This window comes from Bos javanicus, chromosome 2 (genome assembly GCF_032452875.1).
Source record: "Bos javanicus breed banteng chromosome 2, ARS-OSU_banteng_1.0, whole genome shotgun sequence".
In the NCBI taxonomy this organism is placed as follows: Eukaryota; Metazoa; Chordata; class Mammalia; order Artiodactyla; family Bovidae; genus Bos; species Bos javanicus.
This window is the reverse complement of record NC_083869.1, coordinates 68,712,289-68,729,501: the sequence shown is the minus strand read 5'-3', so window position 1 is coordinate 68,729,501 and position 17,213 is coordinate 68,712,289. Positions and strand designations below refer to the sequence as shown.

Below are 17,213 nucleotides of genomic sequence, written 5' to 3'. Positions count from 1 at the left end.
AATGATTCTTAAAATCTGGCAGCATATATTCTGCAGCATGTGAGATTAATCACATGATTTTTTTTTTTTTTTGAAAAGAAAGAAATAAAAAATTCTTGCCTTTAGGTTCAATTGGCAGTTCAAGAGACATAAAGATCTTTGAGGCCTTGAAAATCATGACTTCTTAAAAAAAAGAAATAAAAATAAAACAGGAGAAACTCAGGTTACTGGGACATTGGTCTTATCTTACAGATGTTGCAATTTAGGGGACATTTTGAGAAGGGCAGTGTTGGAACCCTGTAATTTGGGGTGCTCATCAGACACCATCTCCTTCCATAGTTCTTGACTACAGAGTCAGGTTTAAAGGCAACTAAACATATGTTTAAACATCTTGTTGTGCAATTGTACATGACTGCATTCTCTGAGCTGGCAAGGACTGAGCTATGGCCCATCTCTCTCTAGGCCCCAAACAATTTTTATATTACTTACTGTTTACTGCTAGTTTTCCTATATCAAATTGTTGACAGTGATTGTTACATCTGAAATTTTCTTTCTCTTTTCCCTATATCTTATCATCAGAAACATAGTGGTAGTATGAGGGTATCTGGGCTTTCTAAAGATGAGCAAGCAGGATTTTAGACGCTTATTCCCTACAGTTGGCTTTCAAGTCTGATATTGTTTTTCCTTCATCTTTCTCTTTTTTCTTTCTTCTTATCTTCATTTCATTTACAATATTCTAGGTGAAATTTACATCCTACAAAATACATACTTACTTATTCTCTGCTCATAACTGTTTCTATTTTGAGTTAGTGGCAATCTTTTTTCTTTGCTGTTATAATCTAAGAGAACAGTTGCTCAGACACCTAGAAATATTTATTTCTTAAATACCAATTTGCTTAAACTAATAATATAATGTGATACTTCTCTTTCTTTGGAGGAAAAATAACCCAGTTAGATGTCATAACTACAGGATATTTCTACTCTCTTTTTTATACATACTCTATGCTACACAGAGATAATCTTTATGCCGAGGATATGAAACAGGTATATTTGCTCCATGTGGGATTGTTCTCACTTTTATAGTCACTCACCACACTTTGACCATTCTGTCTAAGGAAAGAATCAGAAATATGGACAAAATTCTTTACATAAGAGTGCTCACTAAAGTAATATTTACAATGATGTACAGGATAAATAAATTAAAATAAATAAATGCTAAAAGAAATGCTTAAGTAGATTATGATATATCCATGATAGCATATTTTGCAATTGTTAAAAATGTTTTAAAAGACTTTTTTGAAGAGTGTTTTTAAGAATGTGGGGGAAATTAAATTATTGATAAAAAATAAAGAGACATAAATGGGGAGGAAATAAAGGCTAAGGGAAATAGATACAAAATATAAGATTTATGTGTCATGTTGAGGGTAAGCTGAAGTAAAGCTACAGTCATTAGGTCACATTAACATCCCCAATTGTTCTTATCCAGGGCTTTGGTTAAATATGATCTTCACAGTAGTTTTTCAGTGATCATCCCTTTAAAAACTGAAACCTCAACCCCTCTTCATATTCCAGCACTCTCATTTCCCTTGATGTTTTTTCAATTTTGTCATTAGCTATCACATATATTCTTTTAATTTTTTATTATTCATTTTTGCCCCATAGGCATGTATCCCTCATGAGGGCAAGGATTTGGGTTCACTTTGCTTCCTGCTTTATCTCCTGCTACACATTATTGCCAGGTACTTTGTAGACTGTTAATAAAATTTTGTTGAATGCACTGATAAATAAGCCAATGGAGATACTTTTGTTTTTCCCTTTTTTGAATTTATACTTGGAATAATTTTCCAATTATCATTTTATTATTAAATTTAGAAAAAAATTGAAGCAAATTAAGGTGTTCTCCATTACTATGGCAATATCTTACCCTTGCTTTTCCTGCAGTTACTAATGATAAAGATTTTGTTGTACCATAAGAAAGAAGTACTCCATTTTTTTTTCCTAGTGCCAGAATAAAAGGAAATCTGGAAGAAAAGATTTTTCCTCAAGAAACTGGAAAATTCTTAGAGATAGGAATACCAGAGCACTTTACGTTCCTCCTGCAAAACCGGTATGAAGTAACAGTTAGACATGGACGTGGAGCAGCAGACTGGTTCCAAATTGAGAAAGGAGTACATCAGGGTTGTATATTGTCACCCTGTTTATTTAACTTACATGCAGAATACATCATGACAAATGCCCAGCTGGATGAAGCACAAGCTGGAATCAAGATTGCCAGGAGAAATATCAATAACCTCAGATATGCAGATGGCACCACATTTATGGCAGAAAGCAAAGAGAAACTAAAGAGCCTCTTGATGAAGGTGAAACGGGAGAATGAAAAACTGGGCTTAAAGCTCAACATTCAAAAAACTAAGATCATGGCATCCTGTCCCATTGCTTCATGGAATATAGATAGGGAAACAAGGGAAATAGTGACAGACTTTATTTTCCTGGGCTCCAAAATCACTGCAGATGGTGACTGCAGCCTTGAAATTAGAAGGCTTCTTCCTTGAAAGAAAAGCAATATCAAACCTAAACAGCATATTAAAAAGCAGGGATACTACTTTGCCTACCAGTGCCCATCTAGTCAAAGCTATGGTTTTTCTAGTAGTATGGATGTGAGATGTAGACAATCAAAAAGACTGAGCACCAAAGAACAGATGCCTTTGAACTGTGGTTTTGGAGAAGAATCTTGAGAGTACTTTGGACTGCAAGGAGATCAAATCAGTCAATTCTGAAAGAAATCAACCCTGAATATTCATTGGAAGTACTGATGATGAAGCTCCAATTCTTTGGTCACATGATGTGAAGAGCCAACTCTTTGGAAATGACCCCAGTGCTGGGAAAGATTGAAGGCAGGAAGAGAAGTGAATGATAGGGGTTGAGATAGTTGGATGGCATCAATGACTCAATGGAAATGAGTTTGAGCAAAATCTGGGATTTGGTGATGGACCGGTAAGCCTGGCATGCTGCAGTCCATGAGGTAGGACAGGACTGAGAGACTGAACAACAACAACAACAACATCTTATAAATACCCAAATAAAAGGCGTGAGCAATATTACTTTTTCAAATATCCAAATAAAGCAAAGACATAAGTAAAGTTAAACAGGGTTTGGTTTTATGGTGAATCATTCAATATGATCTCTAAAATTGCATTATGTCACCATTCATATTCCATCTATATACTGTTCATTCCCTTTCTATCAGGAAATTAAAACTGTATTTTTCTTTGTCAAAATTAAAAATGGTCAGCTATTCCTTGGGAATTATGCAAGGAAAATCTAATTAAGAAACATTGAAAATAGAAAACTCAAGCTAATCTGTAGTGGTGAAAAGTGGAGGATGATCAAAGAGATATGAAGGTGATGGAAATATTACATACTTTGCTGTTTTGTGAATATATAGAGTATATATGTGTCAAACTGTTACTGAACTTCGGCCTCTGGTCATTGGTTCTGAATAGAAATGCAGAGACAGAGCTCTGGGTGAAGTTGAAAAGAGTACCTTGTATTGCTTTGCCAGGCAAAAGGGACCGCAGTGGGCTAATGTCGTCACAACTGTGTGGTCCACTCTGGGGGGGATTATGAGAAGTCTTATAATGTGCAAGAAGCATGGCGTGATCAGCTCATGAACATTCTTCTGACTGGTTGGTGATGAGTCAGCATCATCAACCTTCTGGTTCCAATCAGTCTGAGTTCTACGTGCTTGTGGGCAGCATATAGTTAATTTTTTCCATATGATGGGAGTTTCAATATTTGTAAAACAGCTAAAAAAAATATGACTCAAAGTTTTACCTATAACCCTCGAGGAAGAACTAAAAAGTTCTTGATTTCGTTTAACGGCTAAAGTATTATTATTTTGTATTGCTTGACTGTTTTCCTCTGCATTTTCTCACTGTTATGATTAGATTTATTTTTTGACTAAAATTTTAATACAGACAAAAGACAAGTGGAGGACATGGGTGGGGGTCTGTTCTGGGAAGACCTCATAGGGTCCTGCTTGGTTAAAAAACTCTACAATTATATGTATAAGATAGGTGAGTAAATTTTATGTATTAAAATATTAAATATTAAAATATATACTGATAATGTTAGAAGAAGACTTTAGAAAAATTAGTGAGGTTAGGAAAGAACTATAATTTATTTCAAACATCCTTGTCCTTAACTCCATTCCTATTTAAAAGCCATCAGTGTCTCCAAACTCACAATATTCTCTACTTGGCCTTATGCCAGAGTAATACAGTCTATATTTTATTATGCACCTACAGAAATCCTCTATTTTAGAAGGCCAACTTTTTTATTCTCCCCGACACACCTTTCTCATTATGAACTTCCCTCTTCTTCATGACCTTTCTTAACCTCAGCCTATAATGCTCTGCTCTTTTATTCAACAAAACTCCCTGGGACCATCAAAGAGGGGTTTTTCTTATAATTTTAACTGTTAGATTTGTCTCCTCTGTACTTTTATATCTATACAAAGTGACTTTTCATGTATACCTCATTACCCCAACTGGACTTTAACCTTCCTCATCTCAGGTATCCAGTTTTACAGCTATCCAATTCTCTACTCTGTTTTACATTTGGTAGGCGTTCACTCATTATCTGTTGATTGATAGCCTATATGCTATAAACAGCTTTATACTGCATGGAAATAAAAGATGTCAAAGAGCCAAAGATGTATTGTTCGTAGTTTTGCAGATGGGCAAGGTGGATAACTATAATTAGGAACAAAAGAGAAACATAATGAATCAATTTGATAGCAAATAATAGCACAAGAAGATTAGTAGGCTTTCCTTTTCTCATATAGTCCAATGAAATAATATAGATGAAGAACGATGGAGAAAGAGATAAAAATATTGTATTTACAGTTGCCTTCAATTTCATCATATTAATTTAGAAACCCTGGCAACTATGCTCCACAGGAGACAGAAAATGATAGATGTGGCAAATTACTGCTTCCTCTAGCAATGTGGGGGTATTTCTTGAACTAATTCTGATCAATGGACAAAGGAGGATCAGCAAATCAACGTTACTGAAGTGAAACATTTCCAATTTAATCACATCAGGTAAAATCACAAAATTGAAGTCAATTATTTACAAAATGCACTTTACAACCTTCAAGAATTTGACTGAAAAAATAGTTTCAACAAACTAGTAAGGTATATACATTAGTGGATGTAAGCCATAAAAAATAATATATGTAGAAACTGTACATTATTTGGAGTGGTCTTTATTCTCCATATATATACACACATATATATGTATGTATGTGGAAATTTTGCACTGTATAATTCTCAGTGGGTATGTTTTGAATACCTAGTGTTTGTCAGATACTGTGTGAGGTCCCATGGTAGAGTTTTGAATAAGAAACAGCTCCATCCCTCAGATAAATTTAGTTGGTAATTGAAACAAATAAATAAGAAATTTTAATAGAAGCGAGTGGGTCCAAAGTCGCAAGGAAGCAGCCAGAAGAAGCTGGAGTATTAAGTAGAGTGCTTTAGAAGTCACCCCAAAGTAGATGATATATGAATGGTGTCCCTAATAGAAAGTAGGACAAAAGATAACAGGACAAGCTTGAAAGAGGGAACAGAATAAGGTCATAAGATATATTTGTTTAAGGTATATTTGTTAGTCTTTATGATTCCCACTGCAAACTGAGCTAAGCTAGTCTTGGTCACTCAAAGTCATTAGTCTTCTGATGTAATTATTGGTAGTCTTTGATTCAAAGGGTAAGGTGAAGGCTATTTCTCTTCTCATTCAACCTTATTTTCAGGTAGTGTATTAAAATGAGTATACCTCTTGGTCCACATTTGCTACATATAAAGTCATTTACTATTATCATGCACAATACTGGCTATTTTGGGAAGCTCAGCTTGGTGCAGTTCAACTCATTTTCTCTTTCATTCAGTGACAAGTGCTTGCATGAAACATTTACTCCAACTCAGATTCATCAGAATTCTAATGGCAGAATCAGTCAATTTTCTAAATGAATCAGGTTCAGCATTTTCTACTAAATGAAGTGTACATGATGAAATGGAATTTTATATCTAAGGTGTTGATCCTTAGTTAGTAAAATTTACAGAGAAAAATTTATCTAAATTTTCAGCCAATTTTGTCTCTTAAACACATCATTTCACCAAAGAAAATTTAATTCAACTAGATTATGTAAATTTTGTATCTTCTTGTGCAAATTTAATGATCTATGAAGCATTTTCTATTGATGTCTCAAGAAGGATTTTTGAATAGGATACTTCATGTTTTAATTAACTGCCCTTGGATTTAAAATTATCTCACACACACATATATTCTAGTGGCTACACAAAAGTACATTACATGAACTCATAGATGACAACTCCTTAATAACATAAAGTTTCTTGCCCTCAAGATGGATCACAGGTCAAACAGATATGCACATCATGACACAACTGCTGATTTGACTACAGTTCAACCATTACACTGAGAAATAAAATATTAAAATCTGATGGAAGGAACTGAAATTAGAAAAGGTTTCATGGCAGTTTGGCCCACCATGTTCTTCTCACCAGTGCTCCATGGCTGCCTCGCTGCCGACTGGGGAAGGCATATAAGGAATCTACCTAAGACAGCTGTGCAGAATGGAGCTGGAGGAGCCTTATTTGTGAACAGAGATACTCCTGAGAATAACCCAGATGCTCCATTTGATTTCATACCGGAAAACTGTAAGAAGATGCCATTGCAAAAAACTACCCAAAAGGGCATAAAGCAGCTGCTCTGCTTCCAGACCTGGATTTTGCCCAAAAACAGAATGGATGGCTGCCCCTCTCTATGAACAAGGTTGCAGAAATTTTACAGGTACCTCCAATGAGAATATATGAAGTAGCAACTTTTTATACAATGTATAATCGAAAGCCAGTTGGAAAGTGTCACATTCATTCAAGTTTATACTACTACATCTTGCATGCTTCAAAACTCTGACTGCATACTGGAAGCCATTTAGAAAAAACTTGGAATAATATTGGAGAGAATACACTTGAGAAACTTTTCACTCTTATAGAAGTGGAATGTTTAGGGGCCTGTGTAAACACACCAATGGTTCAAATAAATGACAACTACTGTGAGGATCTGACATCTAAGTATACTGAAGAAATTATTGATGAACTCAAGTCTGGCAAACTCCCCAAAACTGGGCCAAGGAGTGGAGCTTCTCATGTGAGCCAGTCAGAGGTCTTACCTCTTTGACTGAACCAGCTAAAAGGACCTGGGTTTGCTGTACAAGTAGGGCTTTAATTTAATTCAATCATAAATATGTCACTGGAGAAATGAAATATGAATCTCCTACCTAAATTTTTTATATTATCTGTTCATTTCTATGTGTTTATACCTTGCTTGTAACTTGGCAACTTACAGCTGTAAGTACCATGTAAGACCTTCAGAGCATCACTTTAAAGTCTTCTGCTATCTTGGTTAACTATGACCACATTATTTCATAATCTAGTTAACAGTTATTTCAACATTATCCATTTTCAACTGTGCCTTCACTTTTGTCAATAACATTAAGGTACTGTGAAATAAAAATTTTGTCAAATTTTAAACAAAAAAAGGAAAGATTTCATAAAAGGAAGTGAAAGTCACTCAGTCGTGTCTGACTCTTTGCCACCCTGTGGACTATACAGTCCATGGAATTCTCCAGGCCAGAATACTGGAGTGGGTAGCCTTTCCCTTCTCCAGGGGATCTTTTCAACCCAGGGATCGAACCCAGGTCTCCTGCATTGCGGGCAGATTCTTTACCAGCTGAGCCACAACGGAAGCCCAGAAGTGACACTGAATTGATCATTGCTTGAAAGTAGTATTTCAACAAAGAGAAAAAGAAAATTTCTTTTGAATAAAGCAAAAACTGTTAGGGTCTTAAATTACAACAGTGGTAGCAGGAGTTAGGAATTGTTCATAACAGTTTTCTTTATCCCTTCAGCTAACTGAGGTATAATTGACAGATAAAGTTGTTTACATTTAAGGTATACTACATTCTGAATCGATATAAATATGCATTGTGAACTATTTACTACAATTAAGATAATTAGCATATTTGTTATTACCTTCCTGTGTGTGTGAGAACCTGTGTGTGTGATAACTTGCTTAGCAAATTTCAAGTGTACAATACAATGTAATTAATTATAGTCACCATGTACATTTGATCCTCAGATCTTACTCATTATGCATGAAAGTTTGTATGTTTTAACCAATATCTCCCCATTTCTTCCACTTCCTGTCTCTGGCAACCTCATTCTACTCTCTGGTTCTATGAATTTTCTCTAGAGTCCACATGTAAATGAATATATTTTTGGTATTTGTTTGTGTCTGTATGTCTAGTTTATTTCATTTAGCATAATGCCCTCCATTTTTATCCATGCTATCACAAATAGCAGGATTTCCTGCTTTTTTATAGCTGAATAAAATTCTAATGTTATAATATTCTGAATAATATTCTCTTCTGTCTACCATATTTTATTTAGTTGTTTCCCTACTTTGAGTGTCATGAATGATGCTGTGATGAAAAATGAGAGAAGATACCTCCTTGAGATGCTGATTGTGATTTTTTTCCTTTGAATATATATTCAGTAATGCATTGCTGGATCACATGGTTGTTTTATTTTTAATTTTTTTTCCACAGTGGCTGTAGCAATTTATATTCCCACCAACATCGTACAAGTGTTCCCTTTTCTCCACTTTCTCAACAACATTGATCATAACAGTTTCCAAAGGCATAAAATAAACAGACATACATCTTAATACAATCCATAGATTAAAAAAAAGACAGTTACATGCCACTTTCTTGTGACTTATACTATAGAATTTGTCAACTTTGACCAACTTGATCAAATAATATACAAGAGTACTTGTGGCGCAGGGTAGACAAGTCTTGTTGGGGCTTGCTCGCTCTCTACGGCTTGACCTGACAAATCTGTTTTGGGCCAATATTGTCCAGCTTGCAAAGTTCATGAAATCAACAGAAGTTAGAGGTAGATGTACATTTGGAACAACATAGATTCCAACCATGAAAATAAAATTCAGTTTATTTTTTTTATTGATTATATCCTTTCTATTGAATGAAAAGCTTATCACTCAAAATAGCCTTTGAGGAACATATTAGAGTCAGTTCTAATGAAGTGGATGAACCTAGAGCCTATTATACAGAGTAAAGCAAGTCAGAAAGAGAAAAACAAATACTGTATATTAATGCATATACATGGAATTTTCAAAGATGGTACTGATGATCCTATCTACAGGGCAGCAAAGGAGAAACAGACTTAAAGAATGGACTTTTGGATTCAGTGTGAGGAGAGAGTGGGGTAATTTGAAAGAATAGCATTGAAACATATACAATACCACATGTCAGTGAGAGTTTAATGTATGAAGTGGGGCACCCAAATCTGGTGCTCTGTGGCAACCTAGAGGGATAGGGTGGGGAGGGAGGTGGAAGTGGACTTCGGGATGAAGGAGACACATGTATGGCAAAAACCATCACAATATCGTAAAGTAATTATCCTCCAATTAAAATAAATAAATTTAAAAATGGCCTTTGATTATTTAATCCTTAGGTGGTCCATATGATCCCCAATTATAAGCAAGAGTATTGGGAGTGGTGAGGACAGACATCAGCTAGATGTTAGTTTGCAGGGAAGGTCAGAAATGTTTGGCATTTCTCTGGTAGGAAGAGGTTATGATGGAGATCAAAGGACAGGAGAGTTAATGAAATTAATTACATTCCTTTTTGTTTGTTTGTTTTTAACCTTTCTGTAAACCACATTCTTCTGCCATGAGTTTAAACAACTCCACTATAGTGATGTTTCGGCTTCCCTTTTGTGTGAAAAAGTGACCCCAGCCTTTTGCATAAGCACATTCACTGGATAACAATCTGCAGACTCACAAGTAAATACAAGTCCCTTATATGACTCCCCTGATGACCCTTATGATAAACAATCCCTCTCACCTCTCAAGGTCTTCCCCTTGTGTGCTCTTTAGAGAAAACCCCTGCAGGGCTTACCAAAAATATCCTTTTATTTTTTAATTTGAATTGACCAATCCAGCCTTAGTTTAGGAACCCCAAAGCACTCCTTCTACAGATGCTAATAAAAGTCCTGGTCTTGCTGATCTCTCTTCCTCCCCACCTTGACCTCCCTGTTTGGCCCCTTGAGTTATGTCATGTCCTTCCTCCAGGGCCCCTGAGCAGTAAGCTGCTCTATTTCTATTATCTTGCCAACTTTTGTTGAACCATGGTGTAGAATCCCTCCTCCCAGATCTTTGCTTCAGTTCAGTCACTCAGTCGTGTCCGACTCTTTGCGACCCCATGAATCGCCACACGCCAGGCCTCCCTGTCCATCACCAACTCATGGAGTTTACTCCAACTCATGTTCATTGAGTCAGTGATGCCATCCAGCCATCTAATCCGCTGTTGTCCCCTTATCCTCCTGCCCCCAATCCCTCCCAGCATCAGAGTCTTTTCCAATGAGTCAACTCTTCGCATGAGGTGGCCAAAGTATTGGAGTTTCAGCTTTAGCATCGTTCCTTCCAAAGAAATCCCAGGGCTGATCTCCTTCAGAATGGACTGATTGGATCTCCTTGCAGTCCAAGGGACTCTCAAGAGTCTTCTTCAACACCACAGTTCAAAAGCATCAATTCTTTGGATTGGGGAGTAACAATAGTTGACCAAGAGTGCAGAAATTGGAACTCTTAGACATTCCTGTTAGGAGTGTAAAATGGTGCTTGCCTGCATGCGTGCGTGCTAAGCTGCTTGTCATGTCTGACTCTTTGCTACCCTGTGGACTGTAGCCTGCCAGGTTACTCTGTCCATGGAGTAAAGTGATGGATTCTCCATCACTTTGAAAAAGTTTGACAGTGTCTCAAAATGTTAAAGTTACAATATGACAATAGGAACAATTCTATCCCTAGTTATATAAGAGAACCGAAAATATCCACACCAAGACTTACTCTGGAATTATAACAGCAGCATTAGCCAACATAGAAGGCAATGGCACCCCACTCCAGTACTCTTGCCTGGAAAATCCCATGGACAGAGGAGCCTGGTGGGCTGCAGTCCATGGGGTCGAGAAGAGTTGGACACGACTGAGCGACTTCACTTTCACTTTTCACTTTCATGCATTGGAGAAGGAAATGGCAACCCATTCCAGTGTTCTTGCCTGGAGAATCCCAGGGACCGGGGAGCCTAGTGGGCTGCCGTCTCTGGGGTCGCACAGAGTGGGACACGACTGAAGCGACTTAGCAGTAGCAGCATTAGCCAAAAAGTAAAAACAATTCTAAACTTCCATCCATTGATGAATACATAAACAAAATGTGGCATACATCAGATTACTAAGCCATATCAGAGAACAAAGTACTAATTTATGCTAATACAAAAATAAACCTTGAAAATGGTATGAAAGAAGATAGACCCAAACAAGTCACATGTAATATGATTTCACTTATAAGAAATGTCCAGAATAGATAACTTTATAAAGCCTAGAAATAGCGTAGTGTTTCCCAGGAACTGGGGTTATAGGAAAATGGAGACAAATTGTACTTGAATGGGTATGAGGTTTCTTTCTACGGTGATAAAATGTTCTAGTGGTGATGGTTGCCCAATCTTATTAATATAGTTAAAAGTCATTAAATTTTACATTTTAAAATAGTAAATTTTATGTGAATTCTATATCAATAAAAGTAGCAATTAAAAATTTGATACCACCTATTTAATTATTTATTTGTCAGTGCCTGATGTACACTGGCCAATATATAGTGAATATTTGATCAGCTTTTGTCAAAAATACATGTTCTTTCTCTATTTTTCCATATTTTTTCCTCTGGTAGTGTTCTTATATTCTATCTTTGCCTGAGAAGTTCATTGTAATTTACTCGACTTTGTTGGTCTAACAAACATTTTTCTTTCCCACAGAACTAGGTCTTTTGTAACCTTGATGTACATTTCAAAAAAAAAAAAAAAAAGGAAAGTGTCATTCATTCACCTCATAAATTCAGACCATCCTGATATGTCTGGGAGAATTGGTTCAGATTTCTACTATCTAGGATGTTTATCATTTCATGATAATTCTGTCTCCAGCTAAGAATTTCCACCATTCTCTATTCAAAAATAGTATCAGAAAATGTTCATAATTTTATGACATAGATTAACTGTCAAAACTGCCATGGCCTGAAGACACATGGGATAATATTGAGATCCCCAAGCATCAATAATTCTGTAGCTGAGAGAATTGGAACTTAATCTTATTAGAAGACGCAGGCTTGATGAGAAAGACTTAAAAACATGATTGCATACAGCGTGGTTTGGGATGTGTGAATTGAGAAATAAAGATGTCTCAGTATTAGATTTCTGGATAGTTTTTTCATTTATTTTTTATTAGATCTGATGATTATTTATCCTGAAAAGTCATTCAAATATTCTTGGCCACTGTTCTTTATATGTTAGTTGACAAAGTTGATTTAAAGGACTAACCTAAGACACCCATTGCTGTAACATTTATCAATACTGATTTCCACAAGGTTTCAATAAAAAACTTTCATTAAGAAAATGTATAGTGGCAAGGCTAGTGACACATGAAACTATTTAAAGAAATATTAAGTCCCAAAATGTGAAGTGTCTGAAACATTACTTACTAGCAGGTCAGTGTTCCATACTCATATGATTGTTTAAGCAGAAACCTGAGACATCTGGATAAGAGCATTTTAGCATCACTAGCTTTCTACTCTCCAATTTCCCATGAGACAACACAATGAGAGCCTGATGCTGCTTGTACGTGCAGTGAGGCTTAACATCAGCGGGAAGGATCCACAAATTATGAGGCTCAGAACCTATATGGAGGTGGCTGCAAATTTGGTCCTCCTTGCTTGGATAAAGGGAAAGCAAGAAAGACTCCTCTAGAATCCTTTGCAAAGAGAAGGCAAAGTCTCGAGGCATCTCACTTCTGAAATGTAATCAAATGGCTCTGGGGGAGAAGGGCCTTTGAGTCCCTTAAGTGCGTTAAGTCCTTTAAGTCCCTCTAACTTCCAAAGCCTGTTTACCATTTAAATCCTTTAACTTCAGGTTACAAGTATTCTTTACTCAGAAAGCCAAGGCTTTTCAAAAAAGTGAAAGTGTTCATAGGGAATTGTTTTTACCAACAGAAGGCATTAGGATTTCCTAAAAATTAAAATAAACAGATTCAGAGATTTGGAGTTGTTTACTTGTAAGTAAAGGAAAAGAAAGGAGCTTGCCTTTTTGTTAAGTCAACCCAGTCTACTAGAGCTGAAACAAAATTTTGTATTTTTTTGAGAAATATACAATAACAAAATAAATAATATTCACAGTATGTTCAGAAATTGGAATTTCATGCATCAGTTATGGGTATCATCTCAGGCTCTATTTTGTGTGATATGTTTTGAACATTTTGTATATATACCTGTTTGACAATTTTTCACACCTAGTAAACTAGGAGTACACATGTCCAGAACATATGTTTTCTTGTCTTGATGAATTATCCAGTGAGATGTCATATTATATCTCATCTCAGTTCCTATTTGGTCGTACATCTCTTTATTCCCTTGTCTTATGGACTCCACATTGTATCTCCCTTAGAAGCATGTGACAAGCCTTTGGGAAGACAGAAGGTCTATCCAGACCCAAATGACACAAACCCTATGCAGCTGCCATTATTACTGAAGGTCAACTTGAGAATGTAATTGATCAAGCTGGACTACTAGGTGTTGCCTTGAACTTCAATCCTGTATTACAAAATTCTGATCCATGCATTTCATCTCACCAGTGTTATTTTTGAGTACACTCATAATTTGCTAGTTGGTTATCTGAATTTTCTATTAGGGTGCTGTCAAAAGTTAACTGTTTTTTTTAAGAGGCTCAAAGCCAATGGTTTTGGAACAGATGTTAATGATGCCATGTCAGCAGCACACTACTAATTTTTTCCTATTGATCCACTTGGAAATCAAACAACCCTGTCTTTCTGTTTATGAATTCTGGGCTGTTTTCAAGAGTGCAGTATTCAGTCTTATCTTCATGAATTATTGCTGTTTTCACTCTTGTCTTCTCCAGAGCTGTCTTTAGCTTCATGAAGTGAAAGAGTAAAAAAAAAAAAAAAAAAAAAGTGAGAAATTATTTGTTTCTGAGAATGTAGGCAGATTTCATCCTCAGACATTCTCCAATACAGTTCAGTTCAGATCAATTCAGTTGCTCAGTCATGTCCAACTCTTTGAGATCCCATGAATCGCAGGGCTCCAGGCCTCCTTGTCCATCACTAACTCCCAGAGTTCACCCCTAGGCCTCCTTGTCCATCACTAACTCCCAGAGTTCACCCAAACCCATGTCCATTGAGTCTGTGATGCCATCCAACCATCTCATCCTCTGTCATCCCCTTCTCCTCCAATACAAGGTACATGTTTATAAGAACTATTAACTTTGCCTGGCAGGGTTCAAATTAAACCAAGTTGTTTTTGAGTCACTCAGTCATGTCCAACTCTTTTCAAACACAAGGACTGTCACATGCCAGGCCTCCCTATCCTTCTCCATCTTCCAGAGCTTGCTCAAATTCATGTCCATTGAGTCAGTGATGCCATCCAATCATCTAATGCTCTGTCATCCCCTTATCCTTCTGCCTTCAATCTTTCCTAGCATCAGGGTCTTTTCCAGTGAGTCAGTTATTCACATGAGGTGGCCAAAGCATTGGAGTTTCATCTTTAGCATCAGTCCTTCCAAAGAATATTCAGGGTTAATTTCCTTTAGGATGGACTGGTTTGATCCTTGCAGTCCAGGGGACTCTCAAATCTTCTCCAATACCACAGTTCAAAAGCATCAATTCTTCAGTGCTCAGCCTTTTTTATGGACCAACTCTCACATACATATATGACTTCTGGAAAAAACCATAGCTTTGACTACAGACTTTTCTTGGCAAAGTGATATCTCTGCTTTTTAATATACTGTCTAGGTTGATCATAACTTTTTTTTCCATGGAGCAACAGTCACCATCTGCAGTGATTTTTGAGCCCCCCAAAATAAAGTATTTCCATTGTTTCCCCATCTATTTGTCATGAAGTAATCTTCATTTTTTAAATGTTGAGTTTTAAGTCAGGTTTTTCACTCTCCTCTTTCACCTCCATCAAGAGGCTCTTTAGTTCCTCTTCACCTTCTGCCATAAGGGTGGTGTCATCTGCATATATGAGGTTATTGATATTTCTCCCAGCAACCTTGATTCCAGCTTGTGCTTCATCCAGCCCGGCATCTCTTGTGATGTACCCTGCATGTAAGTTAAACATACAGCCTTGATGTACTCCTTTCCCCAAATTGCACCAGAACATTGTTCCCTGTCCAGCTGTAACTGTTGCTTCTTGACCTGCATACATGTTTCTCAGGAGGCAAGTGAAGGGGTTCCCATCTCCTGAAGAATTTTCCACAGTTTGTTGTGATCCACATAGTCAAAGGCTTTAGAGTAGTCTATAAAGCAGTAGATGTTTCTCTGGAATTGTCTTGCTTTTTCTATGATCCAATGGATGTTTGCAATTTGATCTCTGGTTCTTCTGCCTTTTCTAAATCCAGCTTGAACATCTGGAAGTTCTTGGTCGACATACTGTTGAAACTTAGCTTGGAGAATTTTGAGCACTACTTTGCTAGCCTGTGAAATGAATGTAATTGTGAAGTAGTTTAAACATACTTTGGCATCGCCTTTCTTTGGGATTGGAATGAAAACTGCCCTTTTCCAGTCCTGTGGCCACTACTGAGTTTTCCAAATTTTCTGGCATATTCAGCAAAGCACTTTCACAACATCATCTTTTAAGGTTTGAAATAGCTCACCTGAAATTCCATCACCTCAACTAGCTTTGTTAATAGTGATGCTTCCCAAGGTCCACTTGCCTTCAAACTCCAAGATGTCTGTCTCTAGGTGACTGATTATCTGGGTTATTGTGATTATCTGGGTCATTAAGATCTTTTTTGTATAGTTCTTCTGTGTATTCTTGCTACCTCTTTTTAATATCCTCTGCTTTTGTTAGGTTCATATAATTTCTGTCCTTTATTGTGCCCATCTTTGCATGAACTATTCCCTTGCTTCCTCTAATTTTCAGAGATCTCTTGTCTTTCCCATTCTATTGTTTTCCTCCACTTCTTTGGAATGTTCAAGTAGGAAAGCTTAGTTTTCCCTCATCAAATTTTATAACCAAATTGAGTTGAGTTTCTCAACAGTATTGCTTGAATCCTTGATGTCTAAAATACTGAGGCTTGTCATAGTTACAGATTTCTTTTAGAGATGTATATACTTGTTATTCATTCTTATAATGAAAAGCCTGATTCTTGGGCATTTATACATTTGATCAAGATGGCTGTCAATGAAATGGAGTTGGTCAAAGAGCATATCCAATCTGTCTTTCTTGACAGCACTTTTGACTATGCTATGATGTACAGCTGAACGTGCATGCCTGCTAAGTTGCTTCAGTCATGTCCAATTTTTTGCATCCCTATGGAATGTAGCCCACCAGGCTCCTCTGTTCATGGGATTCTCCAGGCAAGTGTACTGGAGTGGTTGCCATGCCCTCTTCCTGGGTATATTCCCAATCCAGGGATCAAACTCGTATCACCTGTGTCTCCTCAATTTCAGGCGGATTCTTTATCCGCTGAGCCAGTGTGGTAGATGGATTGGGCCATAACCTGGAGGCATCTTCTTCCAGTGAACTCAGAATATCTTCCAGCAATACAGGTCAGCCAGAAGGTGTGGGGAGGTGCTTAAGGTTGCTGAAGTACAGATTATCAGAAACAGAAAAGCGAACCAGAACTGTGTAAAGTAGATATTATTTTTAGAGAATACAGACTCAAAAGAGAAGGCTGTTCATTTGAAGGCCTATCAGATTGTCTTCAAGGCTTCCATTCAGAGCCATCTCCTTGATTAGAAAAGGAATATGTTCAGTTCTTAAAAACAGTAGGCTATACTGTTATAGGGTGAAAAAGCATATTGAGTATTCCTCAAGGAATTGTATCCTTCCTCATAACCTGGTCTAAAATTAATCTATCCATTAAATGCAGTGAATTTGCAAGGAGAGTGATTTTTTTTTAAATCATTTCTCCTAGGGTAAAGTCACAGCTGTTGGAGAAAAAAGTCTGTTTTGTGAAAATTATGGTCGACATTAATTCTGTTTATATAAGTCCCCTCCACCGCATTTCTGATTTGTAA

General features: G+C 36.8%; 1 pseudogene; it reads left to right on the top strand.

Annotated features, from left to right (window-relative positions):
- The first annotated feature begins 6,547 nt into the window (after positions 1-6,547).
- Positions 6,548-7,284, top strand: LOC133256111 (NADH dehydrogenase [ubiquinone] flavoprotein 2, mitochondrial-like; annotated as a pseudogene).
- Positions 7,285-17,213: the final 9,929 nt, after the last annotated feature.